This window comes from Bos indicus, chromosome 22 (genome assembly GCF_029378745.1).
Source record: "Bos indicus isolate NIAB-ARS_2022 breed Sahiwal x Tharparkar chromosome 22, NIAB-ARS_B.indTharparkar_mat_pri_1.0, whole genome shotgun sequence".
Classification (NCBI taxonomy): Eukaryota; Metazoa; Chordata; class Mammalia; order Artiodactyla; family Bovidae; genus Bos; species Bos indicus.
In genome coordinates this window covers 3,293,801-3,305,166 of record NC_091781.1, presented here as the reverse complement: position 1 = coordinate 3,305,166, position 11,366 = coordinate 3,293,801, and the positions used below count along the sequence as shown (strand labels likewise).

The 11,366-nt window shown below is 43.2% G+C and overlaps 1 pseudogene; it reads left to right on the top strand.

The window, feature by feature from the left end:
• Positions 1 to 245: 245 nt before the first annotated feature.
• Positions 246 to 1,157, top strand: LOC109575818 (mitochondrial carrier homolog 1 pseudogene; annotated as a pseudogene).
• The last annotated feature ends 10,209 nt before the right edge of the window (positions 1,158 to 11,366 follow it).

The window sequence follows — 11,366 nt, the reverse complement described above, 5'->3', positions numbered from 1 at the left end:
GCCTGAAAACATTTAAGAGGCTAGTTTAATCAAAATGAAAACCAGAGTCTGGGCCCTGGGCTTGCAGTGGTGCCCAGGGCTACCCAAGGGTGGTGGGAGCCAGAGCAGGAGCCGAGGTGGGGTTCAGGCCTGCTCTCAATCCATACCCATGCATCCCTGAGCAGCCTTGCACACCCCCACCCTCAGCCTGCAGGAGGCACCATGTGTTGGGGACCTGGGCTTTGGGGACCAGTCCCTGACCTACCCACCAAGGTCTTTTCATGGCGCTGGGCACCACCATGATGGTGCTCAGTCCCCTGCTGCTCTACGTGAAGCTGCTCATCAGATGGGTCGTGAGCCCCCACCGTTGGGACCAGTGTGCTGGGGAGGGAGGTCCTCTACCCTCCAGACTTCTTCACCTATGCCGAGGACACTGCAAGTGGATGGGAAGATAGGCTCTTCCAAGGCCTGAGCCTTTTGCTGAGACATCTACCAGCCTCTCCACTGACCTGGGCAGCATGAAGGGTTTTCCTCCAGATGAGATGGAGAAGCTGTCCAACAAGGATGACTCGGGGACTTCTCTGAAGAGGGGAGAGAAGGAGACCTCCCAGATGATGCTGATACAGACCATGTCCTGTGTGTTGTCCCGCCCCCCGGGTGTCATGTCAACAGCTGCTTGGTCCATTTCATGGGGTCAGAGGCAAAGCACAGCAGAGAGTTGAGCTCCATTGGCAATATTTTCAAAGGGGGTTGCTGAGATTCTCTGTCAGCTTAGTCCCTCACCTCCTGGGAGATGCAGTTTTCCTGCGAGGCTATAACCTGCTGGCCCCTCCCTCAGTGCCCCTCCGCATCCACCATCCCTGGTGGATGATCGCTCCATGGACTGACCAGCGGGAGCCAACCCAAATTTGTGATGGGGATGCCAGTGAGCATGCTGACTTCTCTCTTCCTGCTGGTGGGTGGATCTCATGGCTGTGAACAATTGTGGGCCACAGGCAGGGCCTCCCCTCTCACTCACAGGGTTCAAGTCTGGATCCACGGCTGGAAGGACCGGAGGGTGTGGGGCCAGCATTTTTGCAGCACCCCCTGCCCCCATACCTTTCTACCACCAAGTGTCATCAGAATCCTGCTTTGCCCAGAACAACGTGAACCACCTGAAAAAACACTGCAGCCCCTAAACAATAAGGACCTACAGTAAAGCACAGGGAACTAATTCAATATCTTGTAATAAACTATAATGGAAAACGGTCTGAAAAAGAATACATACATGGATATAATGGAACCACTTTGCTATACACTTGAAACATAACATTGTAAATTGACTCTATTTCAAGTTTTTTTTTTTTTTTTAGTACACATACAGACAAACCCACAGTGTCAGCCTGGCCACCATGAATGAGGTCTGATACTCTCTGAGCACCTTTAAGACCTCCAGCCCAGTTGGTCTCCAGGTTCCACATTTGCCCTGTGCCTGCACAGAAGCAGGGGCTGGGTGGGGGTTAACCTGAGCTCAAGTGGCTTGGCCACCATTACACCTGGGGAAGCAAGTAGGGCTGGGGAACTGGGGCAGAATCCCCTTCGGTTCAGTTCAGTTGCTCAATCTTGTCCAACTCTTTGTGACCACATGGACTGCAGCTCACCAGGCTACCCTGTCCATCACCAACTCCCAGAGCTTGCTCAAATTCATGACCACTGAGTTGGTGATGTCATCCAACCATCTCATCCTCTGTCATCCCCTTCTCCTCCTGCCCTCAATCTTTCCCAGCATCAGGGTCTTTTCCAATGAGTCAGCTCTTTGCATCAGGTGGCCAAAGTAGTGATGTTTCAATTTCAGCATCAGTCCTTCCAATGAATATTCAGGGCTGATTTCCTTTAGGATTGACAGGTTTGATCTTCTTGCAGCCCAAGGGACTCTGAAGAGTCTTCTCCAACACCACAGTACAAAAGCATCAATTCTTTGGTGCTCAGCTTTCTTTACGGTTCAGCTCTCACATCCATACATGACTACTAGAAAAACCATAGCTTTGACTATACAGACTTTGGTGGTAAAATCAAGTGTCTGATTTTTAATATGCTATCTAGGTTGGTCATAGCTTTTCTTCCAAGGAGCAAGTGTCTTTTAATTTCATGACTGCAGTCACCATCTGCAGAGATTTTGGAGCCCAAGAAAATAAAGTCACTCACTGTTTCCACTGTGTCCCCATTTATTTGCCATGGGACCAGATGCCATGATGTTTGTTTTTTGAATGTTGAGTTTTAAGCCAGCTTTTTCACTCTCCTCTTTAATCCTCATAAAGAGAGAGGCTCTTTAGTTCCTCTTTGCTTTCTGCCATAAGGGTACTGTTCACCAGCATATCTAAGGTTATTGATATTTCTTTCTGCAATCTTGATTCCAGCTTGTGCTTCATCCAGCCCAGCATTTTGCATGATGTACTCTGCATATAAGTTAAATAAACAAGGTGACAATAGACAGTCTTAATGTACTCCTTTCCCAACTTGGAACTAGTCTGTTGTTCTTTTTCTGGTGCTAACTGTTGCTTCTTGACCTGCATACAGATTTCTCAGGAGGCAGGTACAATGGTCTGGTATTCCCATCTCTCTCAGAACTTTACACAGTTTGTTGTAAACCACACAGTCAAAGGCTTTAGCCTAGTCAATAAAGCAGATTTTTTTCTGGAATTCTTTTGCTTTTTCTATGATCCAACAAATTTTGGCAATTTCATCTCTGGTTCTTCTGCCTTTTCTAAATCCGGCTTGAACATCTGGCAGTTCTCTGTTCACATATTTTTGAAGCCTGGCTTGGAGAATTTTAAGCATTACTTGGCTAGTGTGTGAGATGAGTGCAATTGTGCAGTAGTTTGAACATTCTTTGACATTGCCTTTCTTTGGGATTGGAATGAAAACTGACCTTTTCCAGTGCTGTAGCCACTGCTGTTTTCTACTTCAGTTCAGTTCAGTCACTCAGTCGTGTCCGACTCTTTGCAACCCCATGAATCACAGCACGCCAGGCCTCCCTGTCCATCAACAACTCCTGGAGTAAACTCAGACTCACGTCCATCGAGTCAGTGATGCCATCCAGCCATCTCATCCTCTATCTTCCCCTTCTCCTCCTGACCCCAATCCCTCCCAGCATCAGAGTCTTTTCCAATGAGTCAACTCATTGGCATGAGGTGGCCAAAGTACTGGAGTTTCAGCTTTAGCATCATTCCTTCCAAAGAAATCCCAGGGCTGATCTCCTTTAGGATGGACTGGTTGGATCTCCTTGCAGTCCAAGGGACTCTCAAGAGTCTTCTCCAACACCACAGTTCAAAAGCATCAATTCTTTGGCACTCAGCCTTCTTCACAGTCCAACTCTCACATCCATACATGACCACAGGAAAAACCATAGCCTTGACTAGAAGAACCTTTGTAGGCAAAGTAATGTCTCTGCTTTTGAATATGCTATCTAGGTTGATCATAACTTTCCTTCCAAGGAGTAAGCGTCTTTTAATTTCATGGCTGCAGTCACCATCTGCAGTGATTTTGAAGGCCCGAGAAATAAAGTCTGACACTGTTTCCACTGTTTCCCCATCTATTTCCCATGAAGTGGTGGGACCGGATGCCATGATCTTCGTTTTCTGAATGTTGAGCTTTAAGCCAACTTTTTCACTCTCCACTTTCACTTTCATCAAGAGGCTCTTTAGTTCTTCACTTTCTGCCATAAGGGTGGTATCATCTGAATATCTGAGGTTATTGATATTTTTCCCGGCAATCTTGATTCCAGCTTGTGTTTCCTCCAGTCCAGTGTTTCTCATGATGTACTCTGCATATAAGTTAAATAAACAGGGTGACAATATACAGCCTTGATATACTCCTTTTCCTATTTGGAACCAGTCTGTTGTTCCATGTCCAGTTCTAACTGTTGCTTCCTGCCTGCGTATAGATTTCTCAAGAGGCAGGTCAAGTGGTCTGGTATTCCCATCTCTTTCAGAATTTTCCACAGTTTATTGTGATCCACACAGTCAAAGGCTTTGGCATAGTCAATAAAGCAGAAATAGATGTTTTTCTGGAATGCTCTTGCTATGTTGGCAATTTGATCTCTGGTTCCTCTGCCTTTTTTAAAACCAGCTTGACATCAAGAAGTTCACGGTTCACATACTGCTGAAGCCTGGCTTGGAGAATTTAGAGCATTGCTTTACTAGCATGTGAGATGAGTGCAATTGTGTGGTAGTTTGATCATTCTTTGACATTGCCTTTCTTTGGGATTGGAATGAAAACTGAACTTTTCCAGTCCTGTGGCCACTGCTGAGTTTTCCAAATTTGCTGGCATATTGAGTGCAGCACTTTCACAGCATTATCTTTCAGGATTTGAAAGAGCTCAACTGGAATTCCATAACCTCCACTAGCTTTGTTTGTAGTGATGCTTTCTAAGGCCCACTTGACTTCACATTCCAGGATGTCTGGCTCTAGGTGAGTGATCACACCATCGTGATTATCTGGGTCATGAAGATCTTTTTTGTACAGTTCTTCTGTGTATTTTTGCCACCTCTTCTTAATATCTTCTGTTTCTGTTAGGTCCATACCATTTCTGTCCTTTATCGAGCCCATCTTTGCATGAAATGTTCTCTTGGTATCCCTAATTTTCTTGAAGAGATCTCTAGTCTTTCCCATTCTGTTGTTTTCCTCTATTTCTTTGCATTGGTTGCTGAGGAAGGCTTTCTTATCTCTTCTTGCTATTCTTTGGAACTCTGCATTCAGATGCTTATATCTTTCCTTTTCTCCTTTGCTTTTCACTTCTCTTCTTTTCACAGCTATTTGTAAGGCCTCCCCAGACATTTTGCTTTTTTGCATTTCTTTTCCATGGGGATGGTCTTGATCCCTGTCTCCTGTACAATGTCACGAACCTCAGTCCATAGTTCATCAGGCACTCTATCTGATCTAGGCCCTTAAATCTATTTCTCACCTCTACTGTATAATCATAAGGGATTTGATTTAGGTCATACCCGAATGGTCTAGTGGTCTTCCCTACTTTCTTCAATTTAAGTCTGAATTTGCCAATAAGGAGTTCATGATCTGAGCCACAGTCAGCTCCTGGTCTTGTTTTTGTTGACTGTATAGAGCTTCTCCATCTTTGGCTGCAAAGAATATAATCAATCTGATTTCAGTGTTGACCATCTGGTGATGTCCATGTGTAGAGTCTTCTCTTGTGTTGTTGGAAGAGGGTGTTTGCTATGACCAGTGCATTTTCTTGGCAAAACTCTATTAGTCTTTTCCCTGCTTCATTCCATATCCCAAGGCCAAATTTGCCTGTTACTCCAGGTGTTTCTTGACTTCCTACTTTTGCATTCCAGTCCCCTTAATGAAAAGGACATCTTTTTGGGTGTTAGTTCTAAAAGGTCTTATAGGTCTTCATAGAACCATTCAACTTCAGCTTCTTCAGCGTTACTGGTTGGGGCATAGACTTGGAGTACTCTGATATTGAATGGTTTTCCTTGGAAACGAACAGAGATCATTCTGTCGTTTTTGAGATTGCATCCAAGTACTGCGTTTCAGACTCTTTTGTTGACCATGATGGCTACTCCATTTCTTCTGAGGGATTCCTGCTTGCAGTAGTAGATATAATGGTCATCTGAATTAAATTCACCCATTCCAGTCCATTTTAGTTCACTGATTCCTAGAATGTCAACATTCACTCTTGCCATCTCTTGTTTGACCACTTCCAATTTGCCTTGATTCATGGACCTGACATTCCAGGTTCCTATGTAATATTCCTCTTTTACAGCATCGGACCTTGCTTCTATCACCAGTCACATCCACAGCTGGGTATTGTTTTAAATCTGCCTGCAATGTGGGAGACCTAGGTTCAATCCCTAGGTTGGGAAGATCCCCTGCAGGCAATTTATCCATTCCAGTATTCTTTATTGGAGAAGTCCCTGAATTGAGGAGCCCAGCAGTCTACAGTCCATGGAGTCACAGAGAGTCGGACGCAACTGAATGACTAACACTTTCACTTTCCCCTTATCTGAAGATTTACCAAGTCTGCCTTGTGTCGGGGCAGGTCTTGTCAGGCAAAAACTCATGGGATCAGGTGCCACGATCCCATTCAAACCCCTCCAGCCAGCCCTGGATTTCATCCTACAGCTTGGCTGGGAATGTTGCTCTCCTGCTTTGTAAATAGCATGTGACCCCCTTTCAAGAGCCACCATCATGTCCAGGCTTGTGCTGAAGTTCTGGTCAGGTTCTGCCTTCATTTTTCTCAACACTACTTTTCTGATAAAAATGCAGCACTTTCTGAATGGAACATCATGTGAATGCTCAGAATGTCCTCCATTCATTGTTTTAATGATGACACCTCATGTGCAGGACTTGGTCTCCCATGCAGCTGTGAACACCCAGATATTAGGCAGATCAAGCTCTCTGGCCCTATCCAGTTTAAAAGTTCCTAATAAGATTTTGATCTTTTCTCCCTCAAATAACTATAGTGGTGGTGATTTGGGGGGGAAAATCCTTACACTCTGAAGGGGATCAGAACATGGCAGCCCCAAATTGCCACCCTGCCATGTGGATGATTTTGAGCTGCAAGTACTTGACAAACAGCAGATGCAGGAAGGGCTCTCTGATCACCCTCATTCTACCTAAAAATAGGACATAGGATTTCCTGTGAGCAAAGTGCCCACCATGCACTAAGAAGAAGAGAACATTTTTCTGTCCAGACATGAAATGTGGATGCCACAATGAGTCTGTGCAAACGAACCTACTCAAATAACCTTTACCTCTCATTGCTGCTGCTAAGTCGCTTCAGTCGTGTCCGACTCTGTGCGACCCCATAGACGGCAGCCCACCAGGCTCCTCCATCCCTGGGATTCTCCAGGCAAGAACACTGGAGTGGGTTGCCATTTCCTTCTCCAATGCATGAAAGTGAAAAGTGAAAGTGAAGTCACTCAGTCGTGTCCGACTCTGTGCGACTCCATGGACTGCAGCCTACCAGGCTCCTCCATCCATGGGATTTTCTAGGCAAGAGTACTGGAGTGGGTTGCCATTGCCTTCTCCACATATTTCCTAACTTTCCCAAAATTTAGCATCCCCAGCCCAGCCCCTTCGCCATGAATGATCTCCACAGTGAACTGTTCTTTGTTAACATGGCATGGAAGTTCCCAGGTCTATCGCATTCCTACACCATTTTTCTTCTCTATGAAGGCTTTCAGGCTACATAAAATATTAACATCAAGTAAAATATGCATGTATTTCTCCTGTTGATCTGTCTTTTGTAGGGTTAACTTGAAGGCCTCTGCACACAACCTATGAGGATAGATGAAAAGTCTTAAGCTTCACTAAAAACCGGAAATTCTGCACTCACAATTTTTTTTTAAAATATCTTTGCAACATCTTTATTGACTCTTGAAGTCTTTCCTTTGAATAAGGATAAAGATAGAGATTGCTTTGTTCTCAAGCAATAGATAGATTCTTCACTTGATTTTTTAAATTTCTTTTAATTAGAGGATAATTGCTTTATAATATTGTGTTGGCTTGTGCCATACAACAGCATAAATCAACCACAGTTACACATATGTCTCCTCCTTCCTGAACCTCCCCGCACTCTCCACCCTATCCCACCCCTCTAGGTTGTCACAGAGCACCCGGCTGAGCTCCCTCTGCTCAATCAGCAGCTTCCCACTGGCTATCCATTTCCTACATGATAGTGTATATACGTCAATGCTATCTTCTCAATTCATTCCACCCTTTCCTTCCCCCACTGTGTCCAAAGTCTGTTCTCTATGTCTGCATCTCTATTCCCGCCCTGCAAATAGGTTCATCAGTACTATTATTCTACATTCTGTATATATGTGTTAATATATGAAATTTGTTTTTCTCTTTCTGACTTACTTCACTCTATGTAACAGGTTCTGGGTTCATCCATCTCACTGGAACTGACTCATATCATTTTTATGGCTGAGTAATATTCCCTTGTAGATATGTGTCCCAACTTCTCATAGGCAAAACACCCTTTGATATGAGTCACAGAAATATCTTCTTTGACTCACCTCCTAGAGTCATGGAAATTAAAACAAAAATAAACAAGTGGGACCTAATTAAACTAAAAGCTTTTGCACAGCAAAGGAAACTCTAAACAAGATGAAAACACAACCCTCAGAATGGGAGAAAATGATTGCAAATGAGAAAAGAACGCATGTGAGTAGTTCTGATGAGGTGGATGAAACTAGGATCTATTACACAGAGTGAAGTAAGGCAGAAAGAGAAAAAAATATCATATATTAACGCATATATATATGGAATCTATAAAGATGGTACTGATGACCCTATTTGCAGGGCAGCAAAGGAGACACAAACATAACAGACTGTGGTCACAGTAGGGGAAGGAGTGAGAGAAAGAATAGCATTGAAACATTTACCTTACCATATGTAAAGCAGATAGCCAGCAGGAATTTGCTGTGTCATGCAGGGAACCCAAATCCAGGGCTCTGTGACAATGCAGCGGGGTAGGAGGGGTGGGAGGTGGGAGAGAGGCTCAAGAGGGAGGGGATATGTGTATACCTATGGTTGATTCATGTTGATATATGGTAGAAACCAACACGATATTGTAAAGTAATTATCCTCCAAACAAAAATAAAATTAAATTTAGAGAACAATAATTGCAAATGAAACAACTGACAAAGGATTAATCTCCAAAATATACAAGCAGCTTATACAGCTCCATATCAGAAAAACAAACAACCCAACCAAAAAGTGGGAGGAAGACCCAAACGGATACTTCCCTTGATTGTTTTTTTGCTCTCTTTTAAAAAAATTTTTACTGGAGTATAGTTGCTTTACAACTTTGTTAGTTTCTACTGTACAGCAAAGTGAATCAGCAATACCTATACATACAACCCCTCTGTTTTAGATTTCCTTCCTGCTTAGGTCACCACAGATCACGCAGTAGAGTTCCCTGTGCTGTACAATAGATGCTCATTGGTTATCTATTTTACATTATACATAGTAGTGTATATATGTCATACTCAATCTCCCAATTTATCCCACCCCAGAAAACACAGATGTAGAGAACAAATGTATGAATCGCTTAATAACTTAACATAGCAGAAGTTAGCAGTTCCTGAAGCCACTAAATCATCTGTTTCTTGGTAAAGAAAGGTACATTGGCCAAAGTTTTAGGTGTTTTTCTTACATGCAGCTAAATTTTCTTCTTTAATTATAAGAAAGCTTATATCTGATCACTTCAAAACATGAACATTCTGGGCCAACTCGCATAGGAATCAACACAACTTCCTCTTAAATGCTATCTTTCCTTAATTTACCAACCACTTTAAGAAACACACATCGCTTCAGAACAAATCCTGTCCCAAATTGCAAATAATTCACAGTTTAGTAGGAAAGATAGACACAGTCAAATTGTACAGTCTTAAAGTAACGACTATATTAGAGAAAGAAGAGCTAGAAGTGATGAAATTTCTGGTGCTAATTTTGAAAGGTTTCTCCAGTTGTTTGTAACAGAAGAAACACCAAAATAGAAGGAGGAGGAGGAGGAGGAAGGGGAGGAGCTGAAGAAATGGGTTTCTAGGTAGAAAGGAGTCTGGGAATGCATTTCAGAGAGAACAAACTTAAAATGTAAAGATGTAAAGTCCCTCCTTAGAGTATAAAAGAAGGCCACTTTGTCTCTCAAGTCTCAACAAATTCTTAATATTTTACCCCTTATTCCTCTGGTTCTAATAATCACTGAGAAACTGTGGCCAAGCCTTCTGGAATCAAACTCAACTTTTCTGCTTTCCTGAAAAGATGTTTTGGGGAATGGAAACGAGCTAGGATGAAGAAAATGGTCTCCAAGGCTGGATTTGGCTATTCTCCTAGGTGAGGACTATAAACAATTTCTGGCCAGAGTGGGTGCAGGACTAGATGTAAGGAGGAGATATCTTTACTTGAGAAATTAGCCCTACTGGTGCAGAAGATGGCTGTGGGCCTGTGGGCTGGCAGAAACAGAGACCACAAAAGCTGAGTGATAAAATCCTCACTAAGAGACAAGGAGGATGTTAATACAGCCCACAGAGGAACCAGGAAGATGGTGAGGTTTCTGCTCCAAGTGCTATAGGATAAAGTGGTGCTGGGGAAAAAAAATGTTTTAATAGAGGTTTTTGTTTGTTTGTTTGTTTTTAATACTCTAGTTATTTGTTCCATACCATCTAATGTAGCCCTTCCACATAAACCCTACAACATACAATAAAACTCTTGATCTGCAGTTATTTTGGAGGGAGGATTAGGAGATATGCCACGTGGAAGATGAAAAATCCCCATTTCCACATAATAGAAATAGAATAAGACAGAACACCTGGGCTTCCCGGGTGGCACTAGAAGTCAAGAATCCACCTGCCGATGCAGGAGATGTAAGAGAGGCAGGTTCCCTCCCTGTGTCGGAGAGATCCCCTGGAGGAGGGGATGGCAACCCACTCCAGTATCTTGCCTGGGGAATACCATGGACAGAGAAGCCTGGTGGGCTGCGGTTCATGGGGTCACAAAGAGCCAGACACGACTGAGCGACTAAGCAGCGGCAGCAAGAGAGAACGCTTAAGAAGAGCTTTAGTGGGATGACAGATTTAAATTCCCGAAAGAAAAATAAATTATCAACAAAGGATCCTATATCAAACAAAAGTATTCTTTGAAATTAAAAAAAAAATTCAATGTGAAAGAAAAAGAACTTTGAATTTCTTAAAAACCACGAACTTAGGTGTTGGGATCAATCTCCTCTAGATTGTAAGAACCAGGAGACTCCAGGTAACATGACATGGAGTTAAACTTGTGATCTTGGTTTACATTCACTTTTAATATTCTGTGTGTGTCCCTCCTGGCAGCAACGTTATGCCCTTTTAACATAAATATATTGACTTTCGGATGTATTCCTTAGACAACCAATTGCCCAAAAGCAACTACAGGAGTCAATATATGTTTAATATGTGTTCCAGAGAGAAGACCTTCTGCCTTCAGGTAATAGTGATAAAGAAGGAAGTGATTGGTCCCTATCCGTCCTCAAAGGGAAGATACTTGAAGCTCAAGTTCACAGCTTGTATATTTTTGTTTTTTCAGCGTTTAGTCCATTTCCTAGCTCGTAGCTTACAGTAGCAGTTTTAGTTCATGTAATTGTGGAATGTAGCAAGTCCAAAATTTGCAAAGGACGGCTGCTGCTGCTGCTGCTAAGTCGCTTCAAGTCGTGTCCAACTCTGTGTGACCCCATAGATGGCATCCCACCAGGCTCCCCCATCCCTGGGATTCTCCAGGCAAGAACACTGGAGTGGGTTGCCATTTCTAGCCTGCAAACCCAGGGAGCAGCTGATGCTTCATTTTGAGTCTAAAGGTTTCTCCTAGCAGAATTCTCTCCTTTTTTTTTTTTAAACCCTTTTAAA